At 37.1% G+C, this 24,826-nt stretch overlaps 1 protein-coding gene across 2 annotated transcripts in view; it reads left to right on the top strand.

Annotated features, from left to right (window-relative positions):
• LOC124156111 overlaps positions 1-24,826 on the top strand; it is a 116,067-nt gene that overhangs the window by 68,281 nt on the left and 22,960 nt on the right. For both annotated transcript variants that reach the window (XM_046530442.1, XM_046530443.1), the window contains one exon: positions 17,531-17,593. The gene's annotated coding sequence lies outside the window, so the exon portion shown is untranslated. The remainder of the gene's footprint in view (positions 1-17,530; positions 17,594-24,826) is intronic.

Below are 24,826 nucleotides of genomic sequence, written 5' to 3'. Positions count from 1 at the left end.
AATGAATATAATATAATTGCAGATAAATAACCTTAGAGATTATAGTAACGAATCATTTATAAAGCCTGTTTAGTTCTTGAAATAGTGCATAAACTTAAAATAGGTATCTATGAATGTCACCTGCTGCTTTAATCTTCCGCCTTTATCAAGGCCATTTGTTGCCAACCTTTACACACACTTTTTAGGGCCCTAAAGGAATGCATGCCTTAAGATTACTAGTCCCGAAGTCCCCACTTCTGATACCAGTCTGAGTACTACCATAAAAAGTCAAATTCATTATTAATTTTGAAGAATTTTATTAGACGTTTCTAACACCGCAAAAGGAATGAAGTATATATCGGTTTGTATCTCCTAAAATGGAGAGTTATAACTTTGTGTGGGTTCAAGTATTCCTCCGATTTTATTACTTTGCGTTTGCTTATAAACAATGTTATTTTATTGAAAATCTTTTACAGAAATCATATTTTAGGAAATTTTTATAAAAAATGCTACAACACAAAAAATAAACAAGTTTATCCTTAGTTGTCTTAATAGTAGTTGTTAAAAAGTAATTTTCCCATATCTCTTCTACGCATTCATATATAAGGCAATTACTTTCGCTAATTCAAAGGTCTCCCTAAATGACCCCTTGGTTTTAGCTTCAATCCTTTTACATTACGAAGAAGAATATAGTAAATACTATAAAAAAATATCTGGCAGCCAACCAATCTGTTCCACTAATTTTTGGGCGTTATTAAAAAAATGCCAACATTTATGGGGACAGTGGAGACGAATTATTGGTTTACGCTGAAATTTATCTTTGCTCCGCTAGTCGCACTTCAGAAGGACGCCAAGCTACAAGATACTTCATATTTCACGATGAAATCGGCTTGTTTCATTATCCATCTCGTTATTTCTGTTTGCTTTTCAAGGCTTCACATGTCATTTTTATCGCCCAAATCACTGCACATTCATTCCACCGACAACGAGTATAATTTGGGGTGCTGTTTACCCGTTCTGGTAATCCTACACTCGTGGGCTGCTCTCAGTGCGTGGGACGGACATCGTAGCCTATTGTTTCGCCCTTGAGAAACCTGTAGGTCGGCCCGTCCACACCAGTTTTCGCCCGCGGCGGCGTGGAAGCGGCTTGTTTTGAGAGCGTGGATGGTCGTGACCACCAAAATGATCGCGCAGACAGATGGGACCATTAATGAAATATCTTCGTCAAGTCAGGCCGCCGCCGCCGCGTCCATTTCCCCGTTCCAAATAGAGCAGAAGGGGTGCCGGCTTCTCCAATGCCGGGGTAATTAGCCGCGAGATGTGGATTCAAGATGAGATACAAGGATATGGGGATTCCGAAGTCAAGGATGCGGAGAGAAGGCCTCCATGGTTCACACCCTTTTGCAGTCGCCCTAATTTTCCCCGTCTGTGTGATGAGTCTCGCTACCTTTTTCTTTTTGATCTGTTAAAATTGATACATAATATCTGTGTGTGAAATGAAATTGATATTTATTTTATGAATATACCATAATTCACCATTATGTTCGTTTTATGGGAATTCTTTTTCCCCCCAGATCTTAAATGGCATTAATAAATGCTAGTCGTAATTTTGTTTGAGCATTTGCTTTTTATATGTAAACGGCTGGTGTCCTAACACCCCCTGCCACAAGCCTTTTTTAGGTGACTTGCGGGGTAGAATGTATATGTAACGTGTTCATGCACGTCTTCATGGTAATTGATTTACTTATTTGATGATGATTATGATGCATCACCTTATGATAATTTATTTATTTATTTAAATAATTTTTCACATACAGCCGCGACGCCAATTTACAGTGAAGTTTTTAACTAAGCGTTTACGAGACCAAATGTAATAACAATATAAAAACTAGCGAAGAATAAACGAGAGGAGAGAGAAAAACATTCAATTGGCTGACAGATGGGACAAAACTTGACTGGTGATTCTGACATGGCAAGTAAAAAGGAGATGGAGTGAGGGAGTGTTTTTAGAAGGTAGAAGAGGCGATGCGCATGCGATATTATGTCATGGGAAACGAAACGACACGAAAATACTCGAAAACCTAGTCGATTTTCCTCGTCAAAGTATACCGACTTTTTTTAGTTTATGACAAACCTCAGACATTTACACTCTAGATTTAATGAAAATGCAATTACACTCAAGATAGCTACCATGAGCTGCACTCATGCATACATATTCATTGCCACGAGAAATATATCAATAGTGAGAATTGAACCAAAAATGAGACATTCTGGTTAATGGATCGGTTTTATTAAGTTATTTAGGCGGAAATACATGCTTGTGCATTATTGTGAACTCAGCATTTAAAATATATAGAATTAATATTCTAAAGCTACTTTGGAAATATGAAAGGCAGTTTTAACATTGAAAACGATCTCGCTGAACTTTTCTGATAAAATGGTAGCATGCCAGTATAGTTTCAACCAAATCATTAAATAATTCTTTACATTTAATTAATAATTTTATCGTTCACAAATTGTCTTATTGCTTATAAATATGGAGTTGGAAACATAAAGAAACTCCTATATTTCCGCTTCTCATCGTAATATTATCTCTACCTATTTGCGGCGAAAATCGACGGCCATAACCCTTTCTCAGATAAGTTGATGACGTGACCATCTCATTTCAAATGTTTCACTGCGTCTCACATAGTCAGCTGCTCATCGGTCTGTTGCATAGGCGATATGCCATACGCAAATTGAGTTTCAAGCAAAATTCTTTGATTTTTTTACTTTCTTATCCATGGCAAATCTAACGGAAATGGTCATTTAATTATTATAAAATCAGTTTAATCAGTCAAACCATTATCACAAATTAATCACTAAAAAGATAAAGCAAAACTGATAAAGCAATTAACATCGCATTAGTAGGTTTCTTTATGACTACATGATACGAAGCGAGAACCCAACTCCAGTTTTCAACTCATAGTGTTGAAATAATAGCGCTTCAATCCATAGCATCTTTATTTGATGTGGTTACATTCAGAGCGGCCGGCATGTTTACGAATAGTTTAAAATCAATAATATCCATCTCCAGACGTTTCAGCCGACCATGGCACTATTTAAACTTTTGTTGGGCGTAAATTGACTTCATTCAGACCCTACACATGTTGGCCTATCGAAAATTATTAGGATGAAATGCCACATTTTTAACTTTGCCGTGATCCTTGGTATCGTGACCATATATTAGTTTTTTGCCAGAACGATGGGCGAAAGTATATGGAAGAAAATAAGAAGTAAATATTTTAAAATTATCGCATGCATTTACCTCTCCTGCCAGGGTCGTTGGAGATACGGTTTAAAGAGGAAGTACATTTAAGGGGAGGAAGTTCATTTGTGTGAGGTTCATGTGGAAGGTTTACAGTAATAACCGTGTCTCCCATATTTTTCGGGGAGTTTGTCCCTCCTGACCCTTCCCTTTCCACAGCCTACCGCCTAGTCCTCAATCGTTCAGCAGCGTCCTCTTATGTATTAAGAGGGTGCATCACAACTGCTTCACTGATCGTGTTTTGTTATTCTTCGGTACGCTTTACTTGTTTAAATTATCTTTAAAAGTTTTCTAAGTGCAACTTTGTCAATATGTATTTGCGTGCATCTTAAATGTAAAAATTTTATATCCTAGAAAATATTTAGGGAAAACATTTCAGTCGGGCATAATGGGGAAAATTTAAAAAGGATCTACTCAATCATCATGAGTCAGCAATTCAAGGATTGGTTTGACGCTGCTCTCCATTTTTTGTGACATTTACCTTCTAGATTTTATGGTAATGCAATTAGGTACAACTTATTTAGGTATGACATGGTGTAGGTCTGACATCTTGAAACGAAAGGTAGTGGCATTTTTTCACGATACTATCTTCCACAATTAATGCAATTACACTCGAGGTAGCTACCAAGATTTGCACCCATGTGTACACACTGATTGCCAAGAGAAAAATATTCTCCTGTTGGCCAATATTTAAACACTGACATTAGTCCTCTAGATACTCTACATATACTCGAAATTAAAAAAAGTAATTGATTAACTTTTAAACAAGTAATATGCCAAATTTTGCGGAGACATGTCGTGGAACAATATATCTAATGATAAAAAAAGATATCGTATTGTCCAAAAATTGTATTATAAAAAGCTTACTGCACGTGTTTTGATAACTGCATAATCATCATTAGGTATTAAATAGTGTTTTTTTACGTTTTGTTTAGTTTTTAAAGTTTCGTATTGTTAGTACCTGGTGATGATTGCGTAAAAATCGAAACACCTGTAATAATCTGTCATAATAAAATTTGTGGGCCATACGATATCTTAGTTGATCATTAACAAGTAATATGCTGCTTAACTAGACCGGTAGAGTGGGAGTAATCAACCCTTTTTATACACCCTTACCTAGAGCTTCTGATCGCATCGTGGGTGACTGCCAACCCGAGGACCCCTTGATAGAGCTCAGCCGTACCTGTCCTTCCGAAATCTTCCTAACATTCGGTGGTCGGGGGTTGGCGTTCGGCCGCACTGTTTTCCATCTCCCCGCTTTTGCCCGATTTACCGCTCTGTCCCCATCCCCCTATTCCCCTCTCCAGCTCTCTCTCTCTCCCTTCCCACACTCGCTCACTTCCGCTTCCGGTCGCCCAGCGGATCGCGGAGTGCGTTCTCTCACTTGGCAAAGCATTGTGGGTCTCCCTTTATCTCAAGGACATCCACACCTGCCGTGCTTTTTCCATGCCCTGGGATTCTTTTCGGATGCCATTGCTGTTTGTCGCTTTCATTCGGAAGAGATTCAAAGCAAAGCCATTTCTGCCCTCGAAGAAAAGAGTAAACGGCTGGTCTTTATATTATAAAACCCACTTCTGACCTCTGACCAAGTCTGTTTGATTCGTACAAATGTTTGGGGTGAGCGAGACGAGATACTACAAAAAGTCATAGTATCAACTCCCTCTAAAATAGTATTAACCCCAAGGGAAAATTATTGAAACACTAAATTTTCTATCCATTACAGTGATGCCAATCGCCTATGTGATTGGTAATTTTGGGGGAATTTGGGGTTAAAAAAATCGGATTTTCATGAATGTCATTTTTCGTATCTAGACCACGTGATTCGCTAAGAAACCAAGTTTCACACCGATCGGAACACTTTAAATTTTCGTCAAATAGTGAAATTTCAATATTTCGTGAATTATTATCTCAACAACGGAGGGAGATACGGCGTTTCGCCATAGGGCTCAACAATAATTGTAAGACCTGGCAGTGTGACTAGAAAAGGCCGCTGGTCACACTCTCATGGAAGGTTTGGGGGGACAGAGCCCCCGACTCCCTGTGAGCGAGTCAATTAATAGGAGTCTAGTGGATAGGAGAGATGAATAGAGAGATGTTTATTTATGGTGATGATGATAATCTTCAATAAAAAATCAATCTCATTGTGAACAAATTTTTAAATTTTAGATGCTGACAGTTGCTGACAGGGGTTCGCCGCATAGATACACCTCGAACATTTCAAGAATATGGAAGAAGGAATTAACGAGTAATGCGAAACCAAATAAAATCCGTCGAGAGGGGTTGATGCGTCCTCTTAACAGAGATTTTTATGCTATTCACGCCTTGAGGAAACTGTTTTTTTTTCATATGCGATGCTTTTGTGATTACATGCCACGTATTTATTTATTTGCTGAAGTTAGAAAGTTATTCAAGAAATTACTGATCCTATCAGATCAAAAATGCGTTCTTCTGTCGCGGAAAGCTTTGAAACTAATATATTTGGCGTTGGATCTCACCCGAGAATTAATTATTTGCAAGGGAATTTTATACGTAGAGCTATTAAAAATATTGCCATCTATTATCACAATATTTTTCAATCAATCTTGATAAATTTCCTATGTAGGCATTAATAGATAAAAATTATTTTTAAATATTTTTTAGCGAAAATATATCCAGTTTAATTATAGTTGTACGCTCATCACTTGTCTTTCACACTAGGTATCTTATCTTTTTCGCGAATTCATTCATTTTGTTCCGCTACTTGAAGCGGAACAGTTAATTGTGCTGCTGGGGCTATCATTTTAAGAAATCGGCAGTCCAAAGCTTTCGTCGGAGAGGGTTCATTCCCAATGCTTGGGACTATCCGATTCTCGGAATTGAGGATCCTCTTGTTTGACACGCTCTGATGAAATTCATGTCACAATCGCTGTGATCTTCTCACTTCTGCTGAAAGGACGGGTGTGGGTGCTCAACGCCGTGGTTCACACTTAAATATTTTATTCCTTCCTGGGGTCATGCGAGTTGAAGGCAAGGATTTATGGTAGTACGCATGGTGTCTTCTGGTGCCTGTGGCAATAAATGGTTTCATTTAACGTTTTATTATAATATATATATTAGTTAATTACATAATTTACTTTATTTGAACTTTTGAATAACATATTTTTTCCACATCGCCAAAATCGATAGGTAACGAAGAATCCTATAAGATTATAGGTGGTCTTCAAAAGGTTAACTTTCACCTCTCCAAAAGTTTCGTTCATCCGATTGCATAATTATATAAGAAGCAAATATCCAGTCTTTATTCATAGAAATAAATAAATAAATCTTTAATTGAAACAGGTTGAATAAAAATGGCTCAACTTCATATTTAAATAGATGCTCAAAATTTTTCTCTTTTTCATTTTCAATGCTCTGGTGATTGCTCTTGTGGTATATCGTTATTTTATAAGTTATTTTAAGGTATAAGTTATTTTATACGCCTGCCGGAACGTATCGCAAGCAATTTCCATAGGACAAAAACTTTGATAATTGTAAATTTGAACTTCAAGGATCCGTCAAAAATTCTTCGCTAAAACCAGAATTGATTTAGCTATTGATTGTTTTACTTCCTCGAATGGGAAAGTGTGAAATGTGTTTCAACATGATCGAAATAAAAATATCAATGCCGTTTGCCGGTATACGCCGTTCCGGCACAGGTCAAGAAAAGACAAAATAGTCAAATAACCTTGTGCTTTCACTTGTACAAAAAGTTAAGGAAAGTGCGTTCCGGCATTGCTAATTTTGCTGCGACACCACTGATATAATTATCGATAAAATGAGTGAATAAATAAAAATGAGTTTCATTGACGTCGAGCATAAGTGGGCCGTTTAAAATCCTACACTTCATCTGATTAGGTGATAAGTGATGCATATTGATTAGGCTTAAAAACAATTTTTGATAATGCAATACCCCGTGAATTATAATTCATATAGAATTTAGTTTTCCGACACTCACTCTTCCATAATTTGACGGTCTTTTTTTCAAATAAATGTTATTGATTTGGTGGTTGAAAAGTCTCAATTTATCAATTGATTTATCCTCCATGGCAGCGAACGAGATTAATAATAACCTACGTAAAACCACCCGAAGCCAGGAAATGTGCGGTATGCAGGCCAATATAGTCACCGGATAGAATTTTGTGGTTGGCGGAGGAACTCGTCTTCCCAGAATGTTGGCGTATCGCAAGCGTTATGGTGTTGAGGTGAGCCTGACTCCAAGCGACCTTTCGGGTTGACAGTGGTTAGATTATGGCGCCATCATTCCTGCCGCCTGCCGGAAATATTTTACCGGTTTGCGTAACTAAGTGAGTGTCCAAGGTACTTTTTTTGTCATCATTCCACTTTAATTCGAACCCAGGAGTACAATTTAAAACAATTTTCAGAATTATTGAAGTTAGTTGTCGCAACTGCCTAGATGTGTAACAATATCCACAATACTGGTCAAATCGTCTTAATAATATTTTGCTTGTACATACCGCAATGATATTGCTATTTTTTAGTCATAAGACAACTTCAGGTGCCACTTTGTGTGAGTCCATCATACTAGGAAAAATATACTTGGTATTTTTCCACGACAACTTTTAATTTCCCGACCAGTATCTGCACATCTGCGCATCTGCGCAATTTCCATAGGACAAAAAATTCACTGCATGAGAGGGATCTCATGTTGTTCACATTGGGGAGGGGTTTAAAAGCAGTGAAATAAAATTTAAAATGATTAGTGAATGTTATCCTTTAAAACAGTAAAAAATTTCCATAAAAACATTGAGGGTATCAGGAAAGGAATGGTGTTGAAGGGTGATGGGGTTTGGTTATAGAGTAAGGATACAGAGTCACAGTCAGACTAGCTCAACAGAAAATATTGATGAAAATTTAAAAGTTAAAATTGTTTTTTTTTGCCTACCTGCCGATCGAAAACACTTTCATTCGTATTTGGGTAGGTGACAATTTGGGCGTGGGAGTGTGACGAACGAAGTAAGAATCCCGAGGCGTCTTCAGGGCCACTGGCGGTTTGCCATCGGGCTCACAGAATTTGTATAAGCGTTTGTGATTCAGATGCTCAAGCATGCGGAATCGCGCGGCTGGAATCACTTATCGTGGACGCTCTTCTCTTTGTATCAGTCATCCTCGTGTTGTCTGCCGACGCAAAGGGGAGTCATATCCAAAAAATGTGGGCAGCATTACAAAATAAATTTTTGTCAGGTGGGATCTTTGCAAAAATCCTCAAATGAATGGGATGTCAGTGGCTATGAACATTCGCCGATGTATTAATATAGACCCGTAAGAATTAGCTGTCATCAAAGCTTAGGAGAGGACGAGTCAACTTAGTTGGCCACATCTTGAGGCATGATGACCTGATGAATACAATCGAAGAAGGGCATGTTGACTTAAAGAAAGGCCAGGGATGGCCTCGAATGAGTTACACAGGGTAGGTTACAAAGGATGTGAAAGAGAGGAAATACATTACTATTAAGAGGCTAGCGGAATGGAGAGCTGCGTCAAACCAATCTTAGGATTGCAGCCTTATGGTGACGATGATGCAAGAATGACAAAACGTCCTAAGAAATAACAGTTTTCAGTTTTCGTGGAAAATTTTACAAATTAAGTAAATATGCAGCTAGTACTTTAGACTTATTTTAACTTCGTTTTATATGTAATGTAGTCTCAGTTTGTTTACTTACGTTGCAAAATGGCAGACTTTAATTGTACACTATTTTTCTCATCAAATAGAATAATGCTAGTATTTAAAAATTGTCTCTCCTGTTATTTACACCCGGGATATATCAAGCGTTTTAAAGTCGTTTTTGCAAAAAAAAAAAACGCTTTCGACGCCGAATGTTAAGTTGATCACGTGTCCGAAGTTCGGCCATGCCTACCTCGCGATTGCATGAAAACCCTCTAAGCGATTCGCTATAAAGAAATTTGAAAAAATAAGTGGTTACCGAACACAACGAGCAGTACGCGTTGGTACGAGCAATGACTAAAAATAATGAATAGGTTTTGATTGTACTGCCTCAGCATGAGTTTTTAGGTATTCTGTGAAAATAATGAAATTAATGTGTACCTCTTCCAATAATAATACGAAAAAAGTCCATTCAGAAAAAATAATACAAAGTGTATCATTTTTATATAATGTTTAATGGGCAGTTAAAATGAACATGAAATAAATCAGTATCCTAAGGCTGGGTCCGAAGTTGCCCACGATTCTATCTTGATTACTTACACAGACTCAGCATCATGAAAAAACCACGTCATGAGTATCAAACGTGGTTGAAATTGCTATAAATGAATTGAATTGACGTAATGTACAGTCTGTATAGGTACGTGATGAAATAATGCCGCTGGCGCTTTTAGACACTACCTAATCACACAGTGTTGTTGCTTGTAAGCTCTTAACATCGAAGTCGAAAATAATTTCAGTACATTAAAGCGAGAAAATACGTGATAAATGAATGCAACGTTGACCACTTTTTAAAGAGGAGTTAATTGATGGTCGAGATCGTCACAGAATAAACAACTACCCTGGCAAAACCGGTAGCAGTCGAGGCTGACGTCATTGAGAGTACCGCGCGGAGTTTCCTTATGCGGACAAACCAACTCGCATTCTTGTCTCATACAATACCTCCCCGCCTCTATCGTCCGAAACTTTCTCCTGTCGCGTCGGATTACGGGAGAAGGTCGCCGTGCATCCAAAGGGGTGGATTCCCCGATTGATATTAAGTCTTCTTTATCGCGTGACTCAATGCATCGATTAAAAGTGAGTCAAAGTATGCAATCTCGGCGGTATATACGCACGAGCAATGCACGTTTAGTATTCCAGACAAAAGAGGGAGCCAGGAGAAAATTGAAACGGGCTATTTTTACCGGTCATATTAATAATATTTTAAATAAGTCGACTAGTGCATCCTAATACGATGCAATTTTCACCATGCCATTGATAATACACCATATTGTGAGCTAAAATGTCACGTGTGTCATAGGATTTTGGATCTTAGACCAACACTTTTTTAATTTCTACTTGATGTGTGTATGCATATTTTATAATTGTGAATATTTTGTATTGTCGTTTGGTATTATCATTTTGTATTTGAATTAATAGTTGGGTAATAAACTCAGTATTATTGTACCATATGCAGTGAGTTCTGTACCATGCGAATAGCAACGAAAAATATGATAACATTAAGCCAAGTGAAGGAACATAGTAATAAGATTAAGGGTCGAATGAGAAATAAAGAAGAATAAATTCTAAAATTGTATAGATTCTTTATATCACTATTTAAATATAAAATAAAATGTTCTTCATTCCCATGTAGATAATCTAATTTTTGCGGTATTCACCCAAGTCATTATTCTTCTTTTAATACTTTTGAAGTAAGTAGTTTTACCTATATTTGTCTCGTAAATACCGTATTTATTTCATTATGCGGGTGTGAGGTGGATTTGGCATCGCTAACGACCCCTGCGTTGGATTTGAATCGAGAATTATCTTTTGTTTCACTAAATCGCCGCACCCTAGCGCATCCAATTCAGCCGCAATAATTTCTTTCTCCCCTTGATTTATTTATATCAAACCTGACGAGTTCTGCTGTTGAATATAAACGAAACTTTATCAATTTGTTATATTCTTTATTTATTTTGCAATGTTACTTCAAGGATCAACGGCCTGGATATCCGAAATTGCTTGAAAAAAACAATTGTATCATATCGGATGATATGAAATATAGTGGCGGGGAAAATTGAATTATGTACGACTCAAACGGTTCAATGTATAATTATGTGTCTGATGAATGTTAATCGTTACGAAATGTGATTGAAAATATTCGCGGTGAGATATATCAGAAAATAAAGAGGAAAAACTCTGAAAGACCACTGTTATTACTTGAATATGTAGTGTGTGATGCCTCATCCTCAAAAACTTGGCGTCAATATGAAGTTCAGAACTTGAGAGGTGCGTCTGTTGATTCACGAAAAATTAAATCCCAGTGTTATTCAACTTAGTGTACCTTAATTTATCCAAGCTCAGGTATTCCCTAATTCTTGCCAATTAAATGAATTCCTAAATAAACTAAATTCCCAAGAACTATCAGAAGTTCTAATTGATCGATTTCAGGAGCTCTTCGTGATATATAGCTGTGATTTTTGGAAAATGTCACTTTTTGTTTGAGGTCGTCTTCACAACTACTTTTATTCTATTTACTTAGCGTAACTATGGTGTTAAAAAGCGTCCACTGGTTAATAACAGCTTAAAGCGGTGAAACTTGACTTGGGATGGTCAATAGTTGAGAAAAATAAGAATTTATATACAAATTTGGCTAGTAGCAATGAAGAGAGTATCCATCGACGGTCGTTAGAACAATTGAAAGTTCTCTTATATCGATTTTACGTTTGATTCACGCTCTAGTCTGTGATTGGTGGAGTGTTTCAAATGAACATAGTTGCGGGAAAAATTATGCACGGCGTTGGCGCTTTAATACATTGTTATGTATCCGAATAATGTTCATTAATACGAAATGTGTTCGAAAATATTCGCAGTGAGATACGAGAAAATAAAGTGGAAAACTCTGAAAATCTACTAACGTGACTTGAAGCCTTCAAGTTGAAGGTATAGTGAGCCTCATCCGCAAAAACTTGTGAAATCCGTGAAAATGAAATTGAGAACTGGAGATGGGCATCTGCTGCTTCACGACAACGCCATCCAAGTGCTACTTGTACGTAATATTAAGTTAATTTACACAAAGTTGCGTTATTACGAACTTAATTATTTTGATGATCGGATTTGTGCGAAGTTTATAGATGCTTTGACAGAGGCGTAACGGGGAGTGAGTAGGGGCATGTCAATCGATGACTGAGAGCCAAACCGGCTGTGAACATGTGGCGATCATTCTTATTTGTTTGCGAGCTCGTTTGCGTCTAAATGGATAGCGTCATCAATGTGAATAGATCGCTAGATATTGTTACGCTTCACGTGGTCACTTCGATGTCTGCAAGGACGTTCGAATCAGTGTTTTTTTTTCCTCCCTCCAGTCGCTCTTTTTCCATTCATTGCTCTCTCCCTGTGCTTTGCGTGGGAATGACTCACGCCCCCGGCGATTCCTCCTCCTCCGATGGGGAAAACCTCTTTCTTGGCTGCTGCCGTGTAGGAGTGCGAAGACTCGCCGCCACGCGGCCTTCGAAACAATGAGCGCGCTCCGGACCACGTGACGCCAAGGCCCCATCGGAACGGTGCCATTCGATCCCGGCAGCAGCTGCGATAATTGGCACGCTTCAAAAGTGGCAAATCCGTTCAAAGGAAAATTCATTCAATCGTGAAAAAATGGCAGTTATTCTCAATGAAAGTGATGCTATCCGATCACTTATTATTTACAGAATAAATTCTTGGTCTTTCTTTCAGCAAAGGAGCACATAAATTTATTATTCTTTTTCTTTATATAATGATCAACTAACGTGCATCAAAGTTTTCATGGAATTTCTGCATTCCTGTAGTTTCGAAATCAATGTAGGTTACGGTCAAACCCCTTTAGCAGCTAAAAGGAGGAAGACACAGTGCTGGTTGGGAACAACAGCTAAATGTGGAACTTTAGTTGAAGGCACCTTACATGTATCGTGAAATAGTAAAAAAATTCCTCCTGTCAAACGTTCAGTTGAAGTTTAGTCATTCTGTCATGTGGACCAGTGATAATACTTGTAAACTGGTGCTTACTAATGTAAAAATATTCCTGATAATTGGCAAATTCTTGCGAGTTATGAGTTTTGGATTTTGACAAATTTTGACGGTATTCGATCTGGATTACTAGGGTTCACATTTTAGCTAGTTCTATTATTTTCAGTGGAGTCCATAACTTTGATTGCCCCTTTCTTCATTCTGCATACACCTGTCTCACAGCCATGATGCTTTTTGTCCTTGTATGATGGTCCAGATGACCTGATTTACGATTCTTCTCTCAAGAAAACACCTTTTTTATATAAGTGTAAGTGTTCATATTATGATCCGGGCTCTCAACGTGCAACTTCTAAGCGATAGAAGAGCAATGAGGCGCATTCGCGTGGACTCGTAATCGTTTAATACTGATTGGGTAATTACGAAATCTACCCCGTAAGCTCCTAACTGACCTTGGTTCAAGCTTATAGTATAATAATTTTCTCCCTTTCTTTGTGACTCACGAGGGGTGCCCTCGCGATCAGGATGCTATTTAGGTCAACCCTCTTACGACAATTGACCAGGCACACAGTCAATTGCATAATGCACCTGACTCATTTCTGGAAAAAAATTGTTGCTATTTAAGGAGAAAGCAAAGGTGACAGAATCATCGATTGTCCTCGAAAGATTATTCTCCTTTAACCACGCTCCACTTCGACGAAAAACATGCATTATTTTGAACCCAGTAAAATTAAGTATCCAGTGGTGAAATTATAATTGCTGATGAATAACCGGGTTGCCTCCTTAGATTACCGTATAACGTATGAACGGATTACTCCTAGTTTAGATTTTGACTATCTTTTCAGTTTTGAGCGGTTTGAAAAAGACCGAAAATTGAAAAATAACTTACGCATGTAACTTTTGATAGAGCTTAAATCCGGAAAGTGTTAAGTTGAACTCCTAATCGAGCAGTGAGGCCTTTTACCTGATTTATTTCTTAGAGTCAGAATTAAATGTTTTCAAGTGTGTGGATAAGATTATTTAGGAGTAATTCACGGATAAGACACACCGTTAACGGAGTGAAATTATCAGTTGCTCAGTTCATGAATTTCTTAGAAGTCGCACTTACTCGGGATTTCTCGTGGGGAAAACACATGCGCAAAATATGCGGGAATGTCAACTGCAAAATAAGACTGGCAAACAGAATTCTTGATGAAGTGAATGAGGGAAGTTCCCTGACTCTAAAAAAGCCTCACTTGACATAATACGCCAACGGCGATGAGGTGAGATACTATGAGACTAATACGAGGTGAGGCTAATTGCATAAAATTAATTAATTCAGCACAGAGAGTACATATTCGCTATGATTTAATTTGATTTATAATGGAATGTGTGAAAGATGTTAGACTGGAGAAGTAGGTAATCTTTACGTGAGTGAAGAAAAAAATAGGCTGGACGTATTCGGATAATTCCGAGATTTTTCCTCAAATGATGTGAAAAATATGTTGACGTCGTTAGATGACAGAAGGGATTAAGAGCAAAATCTAGAGGAAATAGACTTCAGAAAAGAGAGATCTCTTTGATTCTACGGAATATAAGGGATAGGTACTAACAGTTTCACAATTCATGAAATTAATGGCTGCACTCGCTTGCTTGCTAGATTCTTTTTTCTATTAGTATTCTTTTTGGGTAGCCCCAACGTTTCCCGACATATAGTAGTTGCTTCCTCTAAAGAATTTTGATCAAAATTTACACGGAGGCATAACCCAAAAGGTTTATTTAACTTTACGAGTACCCGCGAAAGTTTTAACGAAGAGCATTCTTTTTTGTTCTTTCTGTATTTGTCCTGCATATTTATGGCCATCTTGTCTGAACAAAGCTATTTTAATCTACAACCGTAAATTATGCTTGCTTTCTCCTTGATTGTACTCTTACTGTCGTCTTTCGTTTGTTTGAGGAATGGAGGAATGTCTGCATGGTGGAAGCTCATACCATGTGCACATTATGTGTACGTCACTGGTTTTTTGGATTACCATCATGTGTGCATTAGTGTTATTTCGTGCTGCCTGTCAGTGATTATTCAATTCCTGGCTCACATTCTTGAGGTGGTGCTTAAGGTGTTACATGGATGAAGATCGATTTGTTAATAACTAACGCTATCATCTGAAGATTTTTTAAAGGTGAGGCTATAAATATGAAACTATGGAGATTTAATCTCACTCACAGAAGATGCAGAGGTCATATTTGAGATATAGCTTCATATTGAATGTTGTCCACTCTGTGTACCCTGAAAATTTCAATCTGATGACTAAGTTTGTAAAACGTTGGTATCCAGTACGTCACGAACTCTGACCAGTCGACTGCTAGTGATGCTCCCTCCTAAGAGAGAAGTAGGAGCAGTACCGTGCTTGAAATGAGAAAATTCCGTAAGTAGTCTCAAGAAGTAAAAATTATTCTCCATGGAGATTTGAGGTATCATTAGAGAAAATATATTACAAAGAGACTACATCGTATTTGGTACATGAAGTGTGCCATGATGAAGGGGAAAAGAAAAAAACAGTAATTGAAATCTTACTGTTGCTTTCTATATCCCATCCTCACCAGGGGCGCAGCTAGGAATTAAGACTGAGGGGGGAGGGTTAGGTGCAACTAATACCGGGGTATGTGGGGGTATGGAATACCCACCAGGATAAGCGGTAGGTGCGAGATTAATAAACTGCGGAATTTTAAGATAAATGGTTCAAAATGGTGAGTTTTACGGCTTTCTGAGGAATATTTTATTAATCCTTACACCATTCTATTAGTAATATCAATCAAATTAAGTAAAATGGATCAAACTTAAAATTTCTCTGGGCTCTGGGGGAGTTTTATCCCCTAAAACCTCCCCTCGATTCGCCACTGATCCTCACCAATATTGTTTCTTATCATTTCGAATTTCGTTTGGCGTCCCAACTGCATTTCTAGCCGTCTCTGGGAGAGCTGCAGGGCGATAAGATATTCCTTATCCGTCGACCCCGATGTTCGTTCAACCCACGCTCGTGAAAAGCTTGACATTATTACTCGTACGGTTATCAGTGCGATTGTATTATTCTTTCATTCCGCTTGCTCCATTATTTTCATATTTATTATTCAGTTTGGTATTCATATTCATGCACTTAAGCCTGTAACGTCGTCGCTTCGTTTCATTGACTGGCTGAATGCCTACAGTGTAAGCAAACATATCTGTACACAATGACGTCTGCCAATGAGCCTATACCCCTTTCAAGACTTGGGACACAAAAGGAGATATGCTAATGGAAAACATCTTTCCCCATGCGTTTGTTGATGAATTTAGGTCGTTTGCTGTCGGGAAAAGTGACCGCAGCACATTTGAACCTGTTTTTCATATGCAAATGTATCTGCTATCCATAATTGTGTGTGGGAGTGTGAGATTTACTGTTCTGGCATTTCCTGTAGGTCGTTCATAATTCTGTACAGCGTTCTTCAACATCCCACGCATATCCTTGCGTTTCAATTTCAATTGGCACGTGTAAAAATAATCTCAGTCTTGAAAGATTTCTCCAAATATGATTCAGTAATGAACTTTCTGCCATTTTGTGTTATGGTTTATTACTTAATATTATCTTATTGATCTGATTTTTGGTCAACTTCTGACTTTCATTTGATTCAAATGAATTTAACCAGAAAAGAAGGTCAATTCGTATTGTTTCATAGTGGTTCTTAGGTGTAAAGTATAAATGTAAAAGTGTTTATAATCATTAATGAGGATAGCCGAAAAAGACAAATCACATCTCTTGAGGCAAAAATAATATCCAATCAGTATATATCTCACATTATTATTATGAAATTATTACAAGTAGGCCATTGGGCTTGCGATAATTTGACTATACGACTAAAAAGAATGAAAAAACTATAACAAACTCGCTGAAATCTACTTCTTTAACCGATTTTTAAAAATAAATTACGTTTTTGGGAAGATCTCAAATATGTTTGCTGGTAGGTCGTTACTGTCCCGCATGGTCCTGTTCAAGAAGGTGAACTGCTTTACATTTTTCCTTTGTGATCGACGCTTTATCTTGAACTGGTGATCATTTTTTTCCACTAAGTTCTGATTAACTTTTGCTTATTTTTATTCGAAACGAAAATATTGGGAAATCCTGCTCTTTTGCACTGAAAAATAGTCATTACATTTGCATGTGAAAACTAAATCATGCATTTCATGTGCTTTTTCTACTTAAATACTGTGATCAACAATGAATTCCATGTGCGTTTTGAAAATCCTGCCACAGAAATTTAATCTGAATCTCTTTGCAACACAATTAGAGGCTTAACGATCCGTCATTTGTCATTTCCGTTCATATTTCCTTTTTGTAGTTGTTGTAAGTACTAGCTTAAAACTTGGAGATCGAAGAAAAAGTTGCGCACTTTCTGTATCCCATGCAAATGTAGCTTATTTCTCGAGGAATATTCAATCATGTAGTAAATTAAGGGTAAACTAAAATTTATCATGCACACGTTTACATAGCTAATTATGTCTATTTTGCTGACGGTTCTTTGTTTTTAATATTATCCATCCATCTGTTTTCCAGGATCCAGTGGAGAAGTAGCATGGTTCAGTGAGTGGAAGTTCTGGCGATTTTAAGGTTTTCCTGGTAAGAAAATACGATAATATGTATGAAGTGACAGTAACCGTAACATTTATTTTTAATCACGCAAATACTTAGCAAAAACTCCCTTGGAAGGTTTCCTAATACCCTTGAAATGCAAGGCTATTTACTTCTTCAAGGTTTAGAAAATGTATTTAATATGGTCAAACAAAGAATTTGTGAAACTATTCTGTATTAATATAATTTTCAAAATGCGAGACGGTCGATGACTACCCAGAAACCATATACATAATCGATTCAAGAAATGATATTGAACCATTTACTCACAGAATTTATTTGTACTTACTTCTAGTAGCTAAGTTTTGAAAGCCGACAGAATTCGTCAATACATTTGCTCATAGTGTTAATCTTAACATGATGTTATAATTTTAGGCAAGTGGGTTATTTACTTGTCCACTGTGACTCACATTTTAAGAAAAATCAACTTTTAAATCGTAACGGTTTTACAGTTATTTTGTGTCCCCTAAGTCCTTCAAGTAACTTATAGTATCGGAGAATTCATGAGATTTTTTTATTGTTTGCCCTTGAATGGTATTTATGACTTGTTTGTTCTGGAATGCGTTTGGTAATGGCCCAGTATCTCCCGGAAACCTTGACGATAGGCTTTCCATGAATGCTTTATCCGTTTGGATTGGACGATTGAGGAAACCTCATTGTTTGAGTGTTGGGAAAACGGCCTCCACCGAAAAAGGCGACCTTTCACTATAATGTTCCTGCGAAAGTGAAACTTTCTGAATGGAGCAAAATCCTCGAATGATGACTCTCTTAATACTTTCTTCCACGTATATGAACCCGCAGCTCACATTAAAAAGCTGTTCATCTCGCATCTTATCCGATAATGTAATTCAATTAATGTGTTGAGTGACCTTCGAATAAACTTGTGGGCGTTGAAGAGTCCTCCATTTTTTATTAGGGTAAGTTTTAATGCTTATTATCTCCATATATCGGGCGTGTTTTACAGCAATTTTAGAAATGATCGGCAAATAACATGTCAGTTGTCGTGTTACTTTTTGCGTGGGTATTATTTACAGCATTTATGGTAGCTGCCATTCTTGTATGAATTCCCTGGGAGGGATGAAAAGGCTTCTTGTACGTGACTTCCTATGTTCTAAACCAGCAAGGATAAGGTTTTATGAGCCTAAGATGTGAGGATCAAACTTTTAGTAGTGCATAAAAATCTTTTCATAACTTATGCAGTTTAAACGGCTATATTAGGAAAGTTTAAGTGCACTGATTTTGTGATTAAATGTAAATTCGAGTCCGATGGGTGAAGATGGAGATCATCCCGCATAAAACCATTGACAAACAAAACTCACTGAAGATACAGAAGCGACCTCTTTTTCGCCGGTCAACCGAGATTTCTGATGTCCTCCTGGAAAAATATCTACAGATTTCTCCGCTTCATCCGAATGAGATAGTGGTCCTCTGCACCTGTCTTTCATTACGACATGCACTTCCAAGTTAGAACGGACTTTTATTTTAGATTTCTGTGTATCTTTTTCCTTAGAATGTTGAGAAATTGTGTTAAAGTTTACGAAGAAGTTTGGCCAAAATTTGCTGCTACAAATTCCATCTTTGTTTTCACTTCGCTCGAGAAATTGCTCTGTTTGGAAAAAATCCCTTTATATTAGTTGCCTGTATCTTTTAAATTTTAGTATTATTCTTGAGCTTCATCATTACCCTAAGTACGCTACATTAAATATATCCACGAAAACAATAATGTCTTCTCCAAAATGAGTTTTATAGTTTGCGCTGGCCATTTTTTATGTCTGGACGCATACATTTTAAGATATTTCAAGAAATAAACAAAAATTTGGTGTAATTTTAAACTCTTATATTGTAATAAAAACATTTAGCTTATGGCCTTAAAAATCTAACTTTCTGAAAAAATTTTTTTTCGTTATAAATTCCCAAAACACTCGTAAATTTAGCTATAAGATATCAGATGAGACGTTTTCTCGGCGAATAGGAATGGAGATTAGTTTTTGGTATTCCGTCACGGTGATGTATTCCATCGTCGCCAACGTTTCGATGGGTGAATTGCTCCTAAGGGCCACATGAATCCGAAGGTGGAGAGAAACTCTCTCTTCGAAATGTCGCGGAAGATGGAATACCTCACCCGCGCGGAAGCCCAAGAACTATTCTGCATTTGCTATTACACTTTCGGAGACATTTTGCATTCATATTTAGGCTAACATTTAACTTAATCTGGTACTTAATGCAGTCCTGGATGAATGATAAACGTAAATAGTTGGCTTAACTCATTGTTCTTTGGCTGTTAAAGAAAAGTAAATTTAAAAAATTAAGGAGGAATGATTGTTAAATGCAATGGTGGTTGGCGTAACATGGTGAAACTCCTTCATGATGCACAAAGGTTAAGAAAAAGACTTCGCTGTTTCACAAAATAAAATATATTTTCGACCGGTTTCGATACAGCGTATCATCATCTGGCCAGATGATGATACGCTGTATCGAAACCTGTCGAAAATATATTTTATTTTGTGAAACAGCGAAGTCTTTTTCTTAAACTTTTTGCATCACGAGAAATGATTGGATAAGAAGTGGGTTGAACGAAACTGTTCATAGTGTTCATGAATGCGAATTGGGTGCAGAAGACGATCCTTAATTAAGATGGCTTGTAAAATACCACCAAAATAGATGGAAAATTTACTGTCGCTTAGGAATAAGGATATCACAAAACATGATTATAATTTTTGGTTTTTGTTAGTTTGAAGGTGTCCTACTTTAGGCTTGATTTTCAGATAAAGTCACTGATTTAATTTTAAAATATGCCGTTAAGGTAGATTCGAAGGCTTTCACAAAGTTACCCTTTTACCCTTTTTTTTTAGTTCCCCTTTAGTTCAGCTCAGTTACCCTTTTTTCTGTTACCTGAACACCAATGCCACAAAAATATAAGTACGTACTACGCACCAGAGGTATAGTGAATACTTCAACCATTGTAAATAGAGAGGGTGATAAAAGTGCGAATCAGGTTTTACATACAATATTTTCCGTGTCTTTATATCGGCGTGTACAATGAGGACAGTAAATTATGCCATCCGTATTAATTGTTATCTTCCTCATCTTTCCTTCCTCTTTTGCTGTGTACCCACGCAAAATAAATAGCCTTTGCCTCAGAGTTTTCAATCCCACGCACCCATTAGAAAAACATTCTCTAGTCGATATTAATTGAATTAATGGTTCGAATGCCGTATTTAGCTAAGTTGTGGGCGCAAGTAGGTATACTATACTATATATCCTTGAGAAACTTGTTAGTAAGTTAGGAAAGATTATTTTATGTCACTTTAGCACAACAGCGAGGTTAGCGTGTTTTGATCAGGTAGAAAAACAATTGAAGGATATTATTTCCGCCTCTAGAGATGTGACTTATTTTTCCTGCCTGTCCACATTAATAAACACGTTTACACCTTAAAATTTATCCCCGCTGCAATCACGATCCGTGCTGATCTATAAATTGTGGTCGGAAGCACGTGAACTTCTTGAGCTAAGAGTAATAAGTTTGATATTGTGAAATTCTAACGCTGGCTGCCCAGTTCTCCAGCATTAGAAATGATTTGGTGCTCATCAATGGTATTTTTGCGAAAGCAATGTCGCAGAAAAATTTATTTCACTGCATCTTTAACTCTTTCCCGTGTTTTAATATTCTTCCTTCCTCTCCGTCTGCGCTTTCTGAAAAGCCCAAGCTTTCCATTTCTTTTCTATTTGCATCCGCAATATTCTCTCGTTCTTTTATCATTCACATGCCTCATGGAAAGGAAGCACTCGTGTTAATACATTAATTGTCCTTTCGTTCCAATTCATAAGCTGAATTAAATTCATTCATTGCTCATAACTACTTAAAATATGTGAACGAGTTCCAGTTTGTTTGTATTCTGAATGGCTTTTGGAAGAGAAATATTTTAATTCACATGTTTGCAGAATAGATGACATTTTTTACACTTTCTAACAAAAGATTCGTATTTTTTCGTGCTAAAATCATCGGCCTACTATTTTTTTATGCTAGCACGATATAGTAATAATGAATCTACTGCATTGAATCAAGTTTCAGTCATCTGCGCTGTGTGTGGTATATGATTGGCTCAGTATATCAGGAAATGTATCTATATCTTTAACTACAAAACATCAAATTCTCTCTTTTGAAACGAGAATTTGTTAGAAACGAATTTCTTGGAAATGGAAGAGTCTAACGCTTCCGACATATTTTGCCTCAGTAGTCGGACAACAATTTCACTTTCCTGTCTATAATTTTCCTCCTCCCTCATTAAATTATATCACTTTCCCTTTTATTGCCTAATTAAAATCTTTCTTTTTAGTTTTGATGCTATTGTAATGCCTCCCTGCGACGAAAATCACAGCCAAATTCACGGTATTCTCACGCTAACTAGTTGCCGCTTAATACCACGAAAACTCTCTCCCGCCAATCTTCGGACACAACAATGAACTTGCCGAGAGAAATGCGATATGGGACCTATTTGGTGGGGCTTCGAATTATTTCGTGTTATTTCTTCGCTGGGCAGTTGTCCATTTGCTGGTATTGTTGCAAAGCTCATGTCTCCCACAGATAGATGTAAATAATATGATGTCTCCAGGGGAGATAATTTGCAATTTTTTAATGCACACTCATATTAGATTTTATAAATGCACTCCTACCGCGAATTAAGAATAAGGTAGTTATAAAATGAGTTTCGTACAAAGATTAACTCTCCTGTAGGAGTTGGAAATGGTTCTCCTGTCATATTTACTGCCCTCCAAAGGAAGCTTAATTATAAAGACTTTTATTAGTAAATGCTAAGTTTAAGTCAAATAAATGCAAAAACATATAGTAAGACATTCAGGTCCTCCATGACACAAAATGAATAGTAAAAATATTCACAATTTATGATTTGCACTAAATGTGAAAAAGAAAATGATGCAGTTGATGGAATTTTAGAAATTTCTGCTTCATTAGTGATTGCATTCAGAATGATAGTGTAGAATTTGTGATAAATTTTTTCCTTAGGGTTAGTGTTATCATGCATCTATGATCTCTCTTATCCCTCCATATCTCGCAAATTCCTCTCGTCGGCTCTTCCTCGGGAAACTTCATAACCGATCTAGTTCGATCTTTGGGCATCGGCGAGCAGTGAATCCGAAGCCATAGGGTCAACGCCCCCCGCCCGGTCGTAAACAGGGCCGGCCGCCGTCAAGAGGCGACGTCGTCGGTGGTTCCCCCTCTCCCGCCTGCCTCGCCCCAGGGCCAGTGGCCCGCGATCCAGAATCAAGTCTCAGAACATCATCACCGACTGGTTTCTTGATAGATGAGTCCATAAATGATTAGAGAGAGAGGTGAGAATCGTTGTCCGTAGATCCTTGAGTCCGCAGTCGTCATAATTTCAAATGAAGATATCGGATAAATTTGAAACTTAGGCCGAACTTGCTTTTAGTAATTGTGCTTTAGTGCTTTCCCTCTTGTCGCAATCTCGTAATTGCTGTATTGAAGTCATGAGTTTATTATTCTACCTGTGTGAATGAATCGTCAAACATCACCGATAATTATGATTCTTTTGATTTTGAATAAAAAATATGGCATTTTATTTCGGTATTTTTTGTTTTGAAATCATACAATTTTTATACTGAGAAAAAATTCATTACTTTTAAAGTCATTTATCAATATGTTTCAATATGACGTAATATGTTCGGCGGTAACCTTCGAATTAAAAATATTTCTCCTCTACCTTGTAATTTTTCATCAATTTTTTGTTTTTTTTTGTTTTAATACTTCCTTGGTATCCATATCTAACAGTTCATTCAAACTCATTCCTTTCACTATGCAAATTTTCGTCAAAAATTACTTATTTGTTCGTTGCTTATAGATTTTATATTATGCTGATCGGGCTTCATATTCAATTCCAAACTTCAAATAAATTATAAAATATGGTCGCCAGATTAATAGTTGCCGACTTGGCTAACCCGTGAATTCGTATCCTACCTTGGATATCTTCAAGTCTGATTTGACCGAAAACTAATCGCCATAGGTAATTTTTATTCTGCACATATTTGGAAAGCATTGACTTTCATTACCTCTGAAATAAAATGGCTTGAATGGTTTGAACTGGTTAGCAATGCAAAAGTTGATGTGTGTTTTATGTTATTAATGGCATGGCAAACATTTATATGTAAATGTTTCATCTCTACTTCTTACCTATTCTCCTAAAATCTTAGCACCCATTACCTATTTTTGTCTAGCCATTTTTTGATTTCACTGATACTTTCTAGGGGCATTGATTGTTGGTATTTGCTAGGAGTTGTACAATTGTATATGTTACAGGACTTGCAGATGCATTTCCGTACTCCATAGTATGCCCAATTGTTCTGTCAATGTAGGCGGTGACCATTTAATGGTTGTCAGTGCAAATAGATTTTCATTATGTCATACAAAAATAAAATACCTGAATTTTCTGCAAAGATGCAAAGAATAAAATGTGCAAAATACATAATTTTAGTGAAAATCGTAATACATTATATACCACAGGATGAAAATGCGTGAATTTTCATGGGATACCAATGTATTTAAATCTGTAAATACAAGCAGTGCATTGACTCCTCAAGTATTCTTTTTATCAGAAATGATAAGCAGGTGCCCAGAGATCGATTAAAAGTTCATATGATATTGTTTGAGTTTTCGCCCCGATGTTTGGAGCAGTTGAAAAACCGATTTTATATGCCATCTGGCTCTTTTTTTCTAACCTAACCTTTTTATACGGTACTCTTCCTCAAGCGCGTCCTTAGACATTCTTTCGAGTTTGTTCATCACCCTGCGCCTACGCCTTTTCTGTCGCAATGCTTGAAGCGACAACACTATTCCTCTACGGTCGTGTAGACAGCTCAGTTGAAAATTCCTTCCGAGGTGGAACTGATCATCGGCTTCGGTATGAACGGATAGAAAACTGTGCTAAGAGAGCGATGAGGCTATGAATGATAGTTCTCCTCTTTAAGACTTCACCTTTCCAAATTACGTTTATTTGAGACAGCTCAACTTGACGAATTAGCAATTACCTCTTGGTAAAAAAAAACTTTTATGCATTTCAATTAAAGATAATTTCCTTTATCATTTTTCTTTCCTCACAGGTTAAATCCTGTTTCATTAATCGAGTATCCAACCAAATGGTCCGCATTTTTTATGAATTAATCATCCACTGTAGTTACGTCTTGCAAAAA

The sequence above is a fragment of the Ischnura elegans genome, chromosome 3, assembly GCF_921293095.1.
Source record: "Ischnura elegans chromosome 3, ioIscEleg1.1, whole genome shotgun sequence".
NCBI lineage: Eukaryota > Metazoa > Arthropoda > Insecta > Odonata > Coenagrionidae > Ischnura > Ischnura elegans.
Note: the sequence above shows the minus strand (reverse complement) of the source record. Positions and strands in the feature narration are given on the sequence as shown.